The 14,115-nt window shown below is 46.0% G+C and overlaps 1 long non-coding RNA gene across 4 annotated transcripts; it reads right to left on the bottom strand.

The window, feature by feature from the left end:
* Positions 1–2,207: 2,207 nt before the first annotated feature.
* On the bottom strand, positions 2,208–13,289 carry LOC136291833 (uncharacterized). 4 transcript variants are annotated; one of them, XR_010721760.1, is made up of 4 exons: positions 13,214–13,289; positions 11,982–12,685; positions 9,298–9,925; positions 2,208–2,500 (listed from the first exon to the last, which is right to left on the bottom strand). It is a non-coding gene; the product is annotated as an uncharacterized lncRNA (long non-coding RNA). The 4 variants fall into 4 exon arrangements; XR_010721761.1 differs by lacking the exon at positions 2,208–2,500 and adding an exon at positions 8,084–8,185; XR_010721762.1 differs by lacking the exon at positions 2,208–2,500 and having other exon boundaries at positions 8,729–9,925; positions 12,528–12,685.
* Positions 13,290–14,115: the final 826 nt, after the last annotated feature.

Below are 14,115 nucleotides of genomic sequence, written 5' to 3' on the forward strand. Positions count from 1 at the left end.
TCAGTCTTGTGAGTTATCCCTGCTGAAGCCAAGCCTGATTGATCCCACAAGTGTGCCTTTGCCACCCTTCCCAGGAATATTGCATCAGACACGTCTTTTGGCAATACTCAGCCCTCTCCCCCAGCTGGCAGCTCTGGCACAGGCAGCCTGGTTTCATCACTAGCCTTACCTGCTGCACCATGGGCTGCCCGCCCACCAGCGGCTGGCCCCCGAGGAAAGAGTTCACCCCATAGTCACACTCAGCTGGCTCTGCCAGAGCCATCGATGCTCAGGACCTCACCAGAGCCTTAGTGAGTGCTCATCAGTGGAGAGCCAGCCCTGGCAGTGCAGTCCTAGAGATTTTCTGCCACACGAGCAGTGGGGCACCCCCCCTAAAGGAGGGGACAGTCACCTGGAGGAGGTGGTTTTGGCAGCAGCAGGAAAGCAGTTGAACATTAACCCCTCCTTAGGGCTGGACCCCATGGAAGCACAGGGAATTTTGCCACAGACGTCCCCTGGGGGCAGAAACACACCTTTGAAGAAAGCAAGCCAAGTCCTCCAGGGGCTTTGTTGGTCCAATATCCTCCCAAACTCACCTGCTGTTGTTTTCCGAGCCTGTAAGTGGAAAAAAAAACCCCGTAAAGTGGCAGGACTTCCAGCTCAGCTTAGGGCAGATTGCAAAAGCAGCCTGAGGAAGGGGGGGAGCTCCCAGCCCCACACCACAGAAGGGAAGAGGGGAGACCTGGGGGCAGGACCAGTCAGCAAAGCTCCCTCAGCATCCCAGCAGAAGGGGAAGCTACCGAGTGTCAGTGAGTGGAGAAACCGGTCTGCTTCCCCTCCTTCCCCACAGCGTGGAGCTGCACTGCCTGTTTTTAGGCAGCTTTGCAGCTCCGGGCGTAGCTCCCCAGGGCTGTACCCCAGCTCTCAGCAGCGTGAATGGGATCTGCAGCAGCCAAGGCATCTAATAGCTCCATATGGCCATGAAGCACAGGTCAGACTCGGGGCTGGTTGTTTTTCCAGCTCAAGGAAAGCAGGTGACAGCCAATGTGCCATAAAGCTCATCAGGGCAGTGCTACACGAGCAGTGCCTTCAGTGCACACTTGGGCAAGCAGAGGGAGTTTGTACAGCAATATCAGCACTTTGGGCCATGGGATTTGGTACTTTTGGTCTGGTTCTGGGAACCCTAAAGCTGGATTCACTGTGCCATCAAATACAGTGCACAAGAGGTCTGAAGAACTGCTAAGTTCCTGTGTGCCAGCTGGGAAGGCAGGTATGTTTCCAATACAGTGAACAAATTACAGCCAAACCCCAGCTAAAGCAGAGATTCTCCTGAACTGTATCTGCACTTCTAAACCGCTAGTAGGAAATTACGCCTTGGCAATGTTTTCCCATTAACACTCCTTATTTAAAGCACTGATTGCGTTATCCTAAAATAACTCTCAGCGTTTGGGGCTGTTTAATGTCAGGGGTTGGGTTGGGATCCAAGCTGGGCACGTGTAACTGCACCAGCCTCCTCAGGGCTGCTTCTGCTCCTCAGCCACATAATGGAGACAGTAATTTTGCTGCCATGAACACTCTGTGCTGGTGCTCTGACACGACTGGATACCCAGACAAGTCTGCTTTCTGGGGATGCTGCAGCTCAGCTGAAATCATAGTGCCCACAGCAATGCAACTTCTGAGATGACACTGTTATTTTTAGCTGAGCTGGTGTAGCAAAGCAAACACACAGCCACCTGGATCACCTCTGAACACTGCGAGGGGTGGAGGAGCTCAGTGACATGGGACCTCCCAGAATGGCATCACTGCCAGCCAGCCCCAACCAGGGTAGCTTCTCCTGGAAGGGGCTTTGAACAGGGACACTGCTGTGACCACTGATAACAGAGATACAGATTGTAACGGGCTGGTGAAATGCAGCGATTGATCTGTGTGACTCAGTGCTCTAGTTGAATACAGATATGATTTCTTTTTATTCTGGAAAAATAGCCTTTTTGGAGGTAAAAAATAAATGGGGAAAACTAAAGGCAGCACTTTAAGGAAACCCCCCAGACACATTTAATCAACCAAAAAATCAAAATTGAATCTTTTTTTCAGAAACCAGATGTTTAAAAGACACCTATTTTGAGCAAAACACAATTTCTCTTTGCAAAATCAAAAATGCTTGCTGGGGCCCCAGCACCTTGTCTGTGGAAGCAAGCAAACACCAGACATGCAGGAAACTCATGCTTTATTTAACTAATTGTATTTCTTTCCTTTTCCTTTTATACTCTCCAAGGGACAATGTGCATGTGACAGGCTGCAAAAGCCACGGGCATACCCTATCTGTGAAATTGTAGTCTCCAGGCTTCCTGCCTGGTAGTGTTTTCTCTCCGCACCCTGAGGTCTTTTGTACAACTCAAGTCTCTTGATCTCATGTGGAAGGGGAACTGTGCTGCCTCTGCTCTTGCTGATGCAGCCTACCATGCCTTGGTAGCCTCCTCTCCATCCTTCTTCCCAAAGACACTCCTCTTGTGAGACAGTATTACTAGGAGAAAAAAAAAACAATTCCTTCCAGTAAGTGCCCATATTTTTTTGAGGGCAGGCACACCAAGACACAGACTGGTAAAGAAAATCTTTTTGATACCTTGGCATCTACTGGTGAGCAGCCAGCCTGTGACCAGAAAAGTGGAGAAGGAGTTTCTGCCTAATTTCTCTGCCTACCCACAGGATATTGAATTAAAAACTTAGCAGCAGAGCCTGGCCCAAAGCAGTTAGCCCATCCACATCACTGAGAGATTGATACTTGTTTGGGTCCTCACTAAGAGTCAGAATGAGCCCAGGTTGTCCTCTTTCAGCATCTTGTTTGCAATAGCCAGTCTGTTGCACTGGTGTTCTGGCAGCTCTGAGCATCAATAATGCAGACATCTATCCTGGGAGTGTTAAAAAATATACCAAAAGTGAAGTCCTATATTTTTGGGTTTGCCTATCTGCATTTACATGCCATCAGCCAGGACTGCTGCACCCTCCTACACCCCATGGGTGTCAGGGGCTCAGCAGCACCAGCCATGCTCATTTGGATATCTGAGCATTTTCTTCAGCTACAAAAATGCTCTTTCCTAGTCTTAGATACACACTGCATGGCATTTGGAATAAATACCTGCAGCTGCCTTTTTGATTTTTTCCCTCTTCTCCTTTTCCCAGTAACATTATGTTCTCCTAGGGAGGAAAAACATTAGCTTGATGCTTGGGATGATTCAATTACTCAGCAGTAGGTCAGAGAAAAAAACAAACATTGGATGCTGCTTCTTGAATCCTCTGAGCAAAAGCCTTGCTGAAGCACATGTGAACTAGAATTTCAGACAGCATCTTAGGACCAGTAGTCAAAAAATACTGAAATAATCTGTACCCTTCTCTAAAATGCTTTGTTTTTAAAAAAAAAATTATTTACAACCAGTGACTATACATTCATCTTCTTTAAAAACATCTGAATTCATTACTTATTATCAAGCCTAAATATTTTTCCTCACATCTTGGAAGGAGTAGTGAAATTCAGCTAACACATACAAATCCTGAGTTTCATTAATAATGATGTCTGCTTTTGGAGAGTCCCATTCTCTGAGCAGATGTTCACATAAACCAGAGCCAGATATAGACATCTCCCACAATCTTCTTCATGATTCTGTTCAAATGAAGACTGTGTGGCAGCATTTGCTACCCCAGGTCTACACTTTCCGTGGATGTTGGCACACACGAAGCGTTGCAAAAGCTGGTGAGAATTTATATTCACAGAAACATTCACACCAGAAGAATTCATGCTGTCATCACACTGGAATAGGAGAGGACAAAGTGGGAGGCCCCAATCAAGGAACAAAAAAAAATGCCTGGGCTATCAGTCAGACAAATAATGAAGAAAAAATGCACTTCTAAGAAGCTTGAAAACACCAATGTGAAGCAAGGGCAGGGAGCTGCACTGTGACCAAGAATGAGGAATTGATGCAACAAAGAATTTAAGCCAAATTTTGGTGCAAAACCAAGAACCCAGTTCCAAAAAAGCCTTCTTTTAGTTTTTACACAACCACAGAAACCCCCAGACCTTCCTCTTTGGCACTTCAAGGCACCAGCACTCAGCCTCAGTGCCTGGACCCGCGAGGATTGAACCCAGCACCTCCCTCATCTCTGCCAGATCAGGCTCAGCTGCAGAGCCCTGGGCTCGTGTGCCCAGCCAGGCAGAGCACCTGCCTTCCCAGGCTGCGGGCACAGCTGCCTGAGGGCTGCCAAAGAGGAATTTGGGTATTTGCAGCAGCCCAGCACTCTCAGTGTGCAGCCAAGGAGAAAAGGGAACCTTCTCCTCACATCTTAGTGCCAACACGACCCAGCAATTGTGGTGGTCCCCTCCAACTCCTTGCCCTGAAACACCTCTCTGCTGCAGAAGCAGGAGGGTGCCTACTCATCAGGGCACAGCTGGTGGAGACACAAAAGCAGGGCACCGCTCTGCTGCTTCTTGCAGGGCATCCCCCTGCCATGTTCCTCTGACAGTCTCCGGCACCCCTGGCTGAGGGTGGGATGGGGATCCTGGAAGCTGACACAGCCAGGTTGGGGTCTTGGCTGAGGAGTGAGCAGCTCACAGGGCAGGATGTGGTCACCAAAAAGCTCTTTTGCTCAGGTGTGCCTCCAAAATGCACTTTGGGAATAGTCTGAGCAAAATCACTCCTGCCTTAATTTCCCCCAGAAGGATGACTTAGTTATTTTTATAAACTCCTGGACAGTTATAGGAAAATCACCCTGAAATATTTGTCACTGCTCTCTGAGCTGCAGAAATGTTCTCATCCTGGTTGTGTTTGTAAGGTGTACAGTGAGCATGCCTGTGTTGGTTTAATTCCAAGGCAGAAGCAGTAAATGGGCTTGTACATGTACTTTTATGATAAACCCAGTGTGAGTTATCTGGGAGCTCCCAGATGGCACACACTTCCCAGTTTGCTATCAGAGCTGGATGTGGGCATGTGCCAGCCCTTCCCTCCCTCTGCCAACACACTCTGCTTCCACAAGAAAAACATGCCAGGGTATATGACAAAATCTGCAAAGCAAGGCAAGTGTGGACAAGTGGCACAAGACCCTGCAGCAATGAAACAGAGTAGGAGCAGACTCAGACACCCCTCTGAGTGAGACACACAAAATACTGTGGGTATGCAGTGACTCTTGGACTATTTTTCCTGATTTTCTGTGTGGGGCCTGGATCAAATATCCCTCAGAGGAACATAAATATTTTTGGAGATTACAGTGGGAGGCTGAATCAACTTCAAAAACCTTTGTTAACAGACATGCAGAGATTAACAGAGAGATGATGTGTTCTATGGGGATTATAATTCCTACCTCTTTAGTTTTTGAGGAGGTACATTTTTAGGAATGTGCACATCTTTTCATGTTTCCTCTACTCAAGAATCACAGCAGAGTAACAATACATTAAATTTCACAACTCCAGAGGCTTATTTTCCTGTTGTCATATCTTAAATCATAAGGGATAAGAACACAAAGAACAAGATTGCCTGAGAACTGAGATAAACCTCCTCCTCTGGTTCACTGTGTACTTAGCAGGATTTGTAGAAACAGACTATCTAATCACATAAATGGAGTACTGGCTACCCACAGGAACAACAGAAAGAACAGCAGGCAACATTTTGCTATGGAATGATCAGTTTGGTAGGACTGGTTTGAAAAAGGTTTGGTTTACCTTGGTTTTTTACCCAATATATTTTCAAATATCTGTTGTTTTGGCTGAAGTTTTATCCACTGTGCACACATTTTAGGCTGAATATCAGGGAAGCTGATCTGGATTTCAGAAACCTGGCAGAAATTAATCTCTTTCCAACAACAGGGCTAAGGGGGAGGACACCAGGTTTTGCCCATGGCCCATGCAAAACCCAAAATTTCCATCCTTGTGTTATTTAGGGACAAGACATGGAACGAAGCAGTGAAGTAAATTCTGGGTCATGAATATGGGTTTTCCCAGGCCCATGAAAAACTGTCCAGAGCAGCCAGTTCACAAGTTACCTCCTGACTTTGCTGCTGCTTGAAGAGGGAAGTACAAACTGCAGGGGAAGAGAGAATTTCAGCCTAAATTAAGGTCTCAGATTCACAAGCTGACCATGGAGTGCCCTGGGTTATTAAGGGAAAATCAGCAAGAATAGGATCCCCAGGTTGATGTTGTAGAGTAATGCCTCTCAGTGGGATTGTCCCTTCCCTGGGAAAAACCTCAAGGTCACTGGCCTTTTCCCAGCACTGCTCTTTTCTTCCCTTAGAGCTTCCTAAACTCTAACTGAAGGTGCAGACACTGCTGGGTGGATGAAATCAAAGTTTCTGGAAAGAAAGGAAAAAAAAAAAAAAAAAAAAAAAAAAAAAAAAAAAAAAAAAGATTAAAGACATGAAATTTCTGTGATATCACTGTATTTAGGAACTATTTCTGTTCAAAGGTGAGACATGCCATAGAGATGGGGAAATGTTATTACTGTGGACAGAGGAGAATTGGAATTAATTGCTCAAGCACTCATGGTGAGCTGCCACCCTCACCTAAAGCAGTTCTGGGTGGTTTGGGGTGCCCAAGAAACAAAGAGTCAGGGAAGTCTAAGAAGTGGGGGTCATTAGCCACAACAGAGCCACCAGATTTTTTCTTGTCTCCCTTCTGCTTATTTGCCCAAATAATCCACATTTCTAAATAAAAAAGTTGCTCCTCAAGTAACTCAAAGCTTAGTTTTCTCAAGCTGGGCACCTAAGACAATGTTCCATTAGGAATCTAAACTAAAAGCTGAACATCTGCCTTATTGCTGTCAAACAAGCCCGGGAAGAAAGGTTAGAAATGTAAAGAGATCTACACGTATAAAATCATGAAGTACAAATACTTGTTCTACCAAGGGCACAGGCACATAAATGGGGGAGAGCACTGCATTTGTCTGCCTGACTCACCAGCAGTACCCAAGGCAAGCAGCTTATGCCAAGGTGCCAGAAGTTTGGAGGATGTGTGTGGGCAACACTGGGAGGTCTGATCCATCTCGAATGGTTTTACTTCCTCCTTCTGAGTTCACAGCACTGCAGAACAATCTGATTCTTATCCATTTTGAGTCTCTATCTATTGCCCCCAGTGTCGTCTGCATAGGAACAGCAGGTATCACTTCTCTAAAATCCTGTATCTCATAAAAGGGCATTGAACTAGATACACTATTCTCAAAAAAAAAAAAAAAAAAAAAAACCAAAAACACAAAACCAAAAAAAAAACCAACAAAACAACAACAACAAAAAAACCTTAAAAATCTCAAGCCATGAAACCAGAACTATGCAATATGAAAGTGTCACCTTGTCACCAGGCTGACCCACAGCAAATGCTGGTCACTTGACTCACTCACAAATGTCCCAGAGCAGAACCCAGCACATCTCCTTCCCCTTCACCCATGTCAAGGATTATCAATGCCTAATCATAAAATAGTCTGAAGCTTGAGCCACTAGAAGTGAGGACTCTTTGGAAAAACCTAATATCCCTGTCCTCATGTTCTAGGAGGGGAACCTTCTTTTTCTAAAGGCCCACATATTCAGTGTATATTCATTTAGCATTTCTGCATAAATGTAAAATTTCAGTCACTTTGCTCACAGATCCTGCTGTGGTTGTCCAGAAAAAAAGCCCATCCGTGGCATCTGATAAACCTTGCTCACACAGCCTCCCCTGAAAGGTCGGTTTTCTGCCAGAGCAAACATTCTTCAGCCTTTTTCATGTCCCTTCACGGAACTTGATCTGGTGAAATCCAGCAACAGGATGAAGTGCAGAAAAGGTAGACACAGACAGCAATGGTCAGAAAGAGCAGTGTGATGGAGCACTGCTCTGGTCATTAGGGGGAGTTTAAAAGAGCTTTCATGGTTGTAGTGAATTCACTGGCAACCAAACTGTCTGAGAAGAGGCAGAATTAGTGCTCCAAGCCTTGCTCAAAACAAATTTCACTCTCAATGGGGGATGAAGATCATGTAAAGGAAAGCAACACAGGCAGGTAAAGCTTGTCCAACACTAATAAATGAGCCCTGCAAGCCAGGTTAGCAATGGTTAGGATCTCATAACTGCACCTCCTTGAAATTCAAACAAATCCAAAAAGAGGTGGTCAGAGCAGGACGATGCAGTTTCCCGCAGGGTTGTTGCACAGACAGGGTGATCTGGGACAGAGCTGTGCCCACATAGTTCCACTGCCTCATTTCCCTGTAAAATGCAAAGAGCACATGGCAACTAGGAAATGCAAGCCAATTATAAAGCAACAAATCAAATAGCAGTGCCATCTGGTGTGATCAGTGTCAATCACTCCCCATTTGCAATCCCAGTGCAAAAGATAGAGATGGTAAAGAGCTGTCAAAAGAGAATCCCAAATGGAAACTGTCATGTTCAGATTTTAAGATGGGAAGAGGTCATCCTCACAATCCTCTCCAGCACCCTGGGAAAGGGCTCAGAGAGGGGGGCCATACTTGGTTCTGCTTTTATTTGAAGCAGTTTGAATACTCAGGCCACTCTACCTGGGAAGCTTGGGATACTAAAACAGCCCCAAAACCTAAGAAAGTGCTTGTGGTCTGAAATGAGCACTGTGCCCATTATAAGAGCAGCCTGGATGACTACCTGTGGGTTTTTATCTTCTCTTCTTCTGTTAGAGACAGGATTAAATGCTCGAGAGATGGATTTTTGTGTTCGGACTCAGTTGTTTATTAATTCTTATCTATGGTACAGTCTCACAAGTTGTGAGTTGTAGCTAACAAGGTGAAAAATGGCTCTGTCTCTATCTCTTTCCATGGTCTTTTAAGCACAAATTGTCCAATTATGAAAGGGCACCTAAATTATTTTTACTTATAACCCAATAACCAAACACCCGTGGTCTGCAATGCAGATTATTCTATCCAATTACAATACACCACCCAAAACCATGAAGAAGAAGGTGAAAGAAGAACTTAGCCTAAACCCTAAAATCTCCATCTTGCTTTTCATATATTACCATATGCTAAAATCTTAAAATCTAATTTTTTCCACCCTGTGATATTACACACTTCTATTTAACTACACATCCATAATCCCAGCGCTATCAGTCAACTTTGGAAGCCTGTTCCACGGCTTCAGGTCAAATGCAGTGTTTTCTTGAGGGTCAGTGCCTGTTAGCACAGAAAGGCGAAAATTCTCAGCTTCCAGGGCCTCAACAACTATCCAAGCCTCCATTCAAGTCTTTAAGAGAGCTGTTTATAACGCCAATCCTGAGGAGCTCCACCCTTCCGCTGAGCAAACACAAGCAAACCTGAATGAGCCTCTATCTCTTTGACAGATCAGGCACTTACTGTTTAATTACACAGATGAGTAACACCAATGAAGGGCTGCTTTTTCTTCGGAGTTTGTTCCAGGGGAATGGATGGGAATTAGGCTGTAAAACAAAACAACTGTGGTGTAAATAGTGTAATTGCTGTCTTCTCATCTGTGGCAATCAATGAGCTGTTAAGGCATTTTACATGGCTGCCACGAGCCACTTCACCATCTTGCAGTCTCTGGCAATAAATAACTCCTTTGCAAATGAGAGAGGGAGATGTACTCCAGTGTGACCCCCGCCGCTGCACTACACCAACAGGGACAAAGGCACCGTGGGAAGATGATGCAGGCACCCACTTGTTGACCCCAAGAAGGGATGGACAAGTTGAAGCACGCTTCCTTCAGACATATCCTCATTTCACAGTTTAACCTAGGAAAGTCCCCGCAAGGGACGTTTATTGGAGGTCACAATTCGCACCCTAGGTTCCTCACAGAGCCTCTGTGCTCAAATAGCAAGTGAGGGGGATTTAGACAGTAATTTCATTTCTCTAGTCCAGTGTTCATCCCGAGCACTACTGCAGGGGCCATCCTCATTTTCTTTGGTGCAGGCAGCTCAGTGGTGAGTGGGGTTGGGGCTCTCCTCCCTCTGGGCACTCCTCACACCTGTGCAGCCACAACATTACAGGTATTAGGGAAGAAAGTCAAACCAAAACCCAGCCTGCCCTGCAGAGAGCTTCCCCAGCAGGTCAGAGGTAGTGAAAAAAAAGGAGGGGGACTTTTTCAGCTGTTGCCACAGGGTCAGAGACCTCATTTGGTCTGTTCTCAGAAAACTGAGAAATTTAATAGGGCTGTGACTGGTTTGTCATGTTTTGCCCCAGGGTGACAGTGATGACTCAGAGCATAAGAGGAATGAAGACCCCAAAGGTTCAGGTTTTCCTCTTACCCAGTTGAATGTTTGAGCCTCTCCCTCTCCATGTAGATTGAAATCTGACGCTCAAAAATTTGACAATTGTTTTCCTGCTGCTAAGATCAATTTCACAGAATCACAGATTGGTTGGGGTGGGAAGGAACCTTAAAGTTCATTTTGTTCCAACTCCCCTGCCATGGACAGGAACACCTTCCACGAGACCAGGCTGCTCAAAGCCCCATCCTACCTGACCTTGAACACTTCCAAGGATGGGGCATCTACAAGTTCTCTGGCTACTGTGTTCCAGTGTCTCACCACCCTCACTGATAAGAATTTCTTAATATCTAATTTAAATCTCTCCTCTTTCAATTTAAAGCTATTAAGCCTTTTTCCATCACTATATTCCCTCAAAAAAATTTCCTCTCCAGCTCTCTTGTATCTCCTTTATATAATGAAATGTGCTCTATGTTCTCCCCAGAGCCTTCTCCTCTCCAGGCTGAACACCTCCAACTCTTTCAGCCTGTCTTCTTAGGAGAGGGGCTCCAGCCCCTCTGATCATTTTCATGGACCTCCTTTGTGCTTATGAGACCCCATGCAAACTAATTTTGACGAGAAAGCCAACACACATTTCTACCCAGACCATAAAGAAGGGGCTGTCATGCTGCCAGCATCACAGGCAGGTGTTCAGCCATTCCTGTTCAGGCCTAAGATCCTTCATCCTCATCCTCCAGAAGGAAGAACTTTCACCCAAAAATGAGACTCAGGGCTCAAAGTCCTTCTCATGAACTGCATAGGCACAGCCTCCTTCTGCAGCTCTGGCTCCAGGTGCCCTTCCTGAACAGCAGCTGGAGCTTGTTAGAGCATCCACAGCCCCCAGCAAGGTCAGCCCTGCTGGGAAATGAAACCAGAGCTGCAAAAATGGGAAGTAGATAGAAAGCACTCAGTCTGTGGTCACTGCAGAGCAGATGGGGATGAGAGTGGGGAATGAGCACCTGCACCTCTCTGCCTGGAGGTTTCTGAACCTGGAGCCAGGTTTACTGTGCTGTACAAGAGCCCTGAGTGTGCTATGCCAGCCTACACAAATAGCTGAAGGACCTTACCTCCAGCTCCACCCCTTTTGGATCCAGACCCAAAAAAGACAGGTGAATGTACCGTGAAAGAACTAAATCAGTGCTTTTATTGTGTTCAAGGACAGCTAGAAAGGGGGCTGTTTTCCTCTAAATCAGCACGGACTCAAAAAGGTGGTTCACATCCAGTTACAGGCACAATAAGTACATGTGCTTGAGTCTTGGCTAGAAACGATGGCCCAGGTCTTTCCAACCTCGCTTTTCCATTTGTGGCACTAAATTGCCACCTGGCCTGTGGCAGCCATGGCTGGAGTTACTGCCACTTCTAGGCTGACCCTCAGAGAAGGATTTAGTGGAATCTTTGCTGATTCCACCAATTCCATATCTGACCTGCACAGAGCAGAAGCTGAAGGCATTGCTTAAGCTTTCCCCAGCTAGTATTTACTAAATGTGAGCAACCCCCAAAAAAGATAGATAGCTTGTACTGGCATCCTCTCAGGCCTCCTGATACTCATAGCTCATTTTGTAACTACCAGCAGCCCTTTTATATCTTCCTTCAAACAGTTAGTCCAAACAAAGTTCATCACCCTCTCTGATCTTTACATCAGTGCCTGGTTTGGCAGGTCTGGATGTCCAGATCCTCCCAGGGCTAGTGATGGCTGGAGCAGAATGACCACACAGGCTGTGAACAGGCCCCTTGCACATCCCACAGAGACACTGGCAGGGATCATAACCCTAAACTTACCAGCTCAGCAGATTTCAAAGCACTCAACACACGCAAATCAGATGTATCTGTTCAGTGGAAGGATATAGGGACAAAGATAAACATCTCCAAAGTCCTTTGGACACTTAGTGGGTTCTGAAAATGGAGTCACACCACTCTCCAGAAGCATGGCCAGGTGTTGGCCATCCTGGTTGCCCCCATTATTTCCCCAGTGGCTCCACCACACCAATACCTACTACAGCAAGGGAGTGTAATTCATGCAAGCTGAAATTCATGCAAGCTGAAAACCTTGAAAACTTCTCTGCTTTTATCAATATCAGCATCATCCTGCACCCTCTTGGAGAGCACCACAGCTGACTGGCAGTGGTCCAGCTGCATTGAAGAGCTGAACCTCCCTTTGCATGAGTCCTTGCTCACAGAGACTCTGTGATTCTCTGTTTTCAATCAGATCTCGAACTTCCTCTCTGCTATACTGGGTTGTGATTCTAAAAGTGGCCAAGGTTTCTTTTTGACTTCTCAGGGGTGTAATCTCATCCACAGCAGAGAAATCTAATGAACTTCATTCACCTCAGTGCAATGACACTGCCTTCAGCCAGCATCAACTCCACAGCTGGCCACTCATTTCACACCACATTTTAGACACTTCAGCACACATCTTTGCTTCTGCTTTCTTTTCTCATTTGACCCAAATTACTTCTCCTTTCTATGTTCTGTTCACATAAAACCTGCATTTCAACCAAAAAAAAAAAAAAAAAAAAAAAGACACTTTTTTATGGCCTGAAGAAGGCAAGAAGGATTGAGGTTCTCAATCCCACCTCCAAGCTGAAAACTGGAACACTCTACAGTTCCCCTGTCCCCGACATGGCAGTGAAGCCTCCTACATTCCCTCCTGCCCCTCCCAGGCAGTCCCTCAGGCTTTATCTGCCCCCTCCCATTCCAAGTGCCTGACTCCTCCGGCATTTCTGCTCACCTCCCACATTACAGGCGACCCAGACCTTTCCATGCTGTCCTCATTTGCTCCCTTCAGTCCCAAGGACTGCAAATGCCCAAGCTGTGGAGCTCCAGGGCACAAATAACACTGCCTGGTTGAAAGCTGGTGCTGGGCACTCTGAGCACCCAGAGCACACAACCCTGTTGAGCGTGTCTAATTGAAAAGCATTTGCCTTGTCTCCTTTCTCCCTCCTCTGACCATCAGAAGATTAAAAAAAAAAAAAAAAAAAAAAAAAAAACCCTCCAAGACCAATCAGGGGTACCTAACTAGAGTTCATCCTTGTAAAACAGAGGTGAGACAGAGTCCAGGGACCTGTGACAGCTTTAATCCAACTGTTCAAGGAAGCAGCTCACCCATCAAATCACACCTTCACACCTTTCTTCTGGCTTGTGCTCTGTGGAGAGCAGCTGTGTCTTCACAACTCATTAGACCTTATCACACTGCCAGGTGATAAGAGGCAGCCAGTGTAAACAGGCATATTTGCACGATGCTGCATCCAGGGCAGTTCTCCATGGGTCCAAGGCTGGAGGAAGGCTCCAGCTGCCTCACTGAGCAGAGGATCAGGCCGTGTCCCCAGTGAACAGTGAACCTGCTGGCTGCCAAAGGTGTCTGCACTGAGCTGCAGAGCTCAGTGTATGCACAGAGCATCTTCACAACCCTTCAGAGCAGAAGTGCTGCACTAATGAGCTCTGTGTGGGTATGTCCAGCTGTGGCTATCTGGGAAATATCAGCAATTCCCAGCCAGAGGGCTGGAGGCAGCTATCACTGTCCTGCTTGTTGTCAAGCTCCTTCAGTGCAAAGAGACTGGAGTAGCTGCATGTTGCTGAGGACAGTGCAGCAGCAGATTCTACATCTTATGAGTAATGCAAGTTTGAACCTAGTTCTCAAAATACATGTCTCACCAGCTAGGAACTGCTAGACTCTAGTTATTCTTAGCCCCCAAGTCACTGTGGTAAGAAACTAAATGGAAATGATTCCCCACAAAAAACATACTGAAATCAAAATATTTATCATGCTGCTTTTGTAAATGAGAAAAGGCTCTTCATTTTCAGGGCAGACAACATGCTGTTTTTATAAGAAACCACTTCATGACTGATGTTAACTCATCTGGAGTTTCTGGAGGGAAAATGAGTGCAAGGTGCTTGTAGGGACACTGCCTCCATG

The sequence above is a fragment of the Chamaea fasciata genome, unplaced genomic scaffold, assembly GCF_029207755.1.
Source record: "Chamaea fasciata isolate MVZ Bird 193981 ecotype frontalis unplaced genomic scaffold, bChaFas1.0.hap1 SCAF_7, whole genome shotgun sequence".
Lineage (NCBI taxonomy): Eukaryota > Metazoa > Chordata > Aves > Passeriformes > Sylviidae > Chamaea > Chamaea fasciata.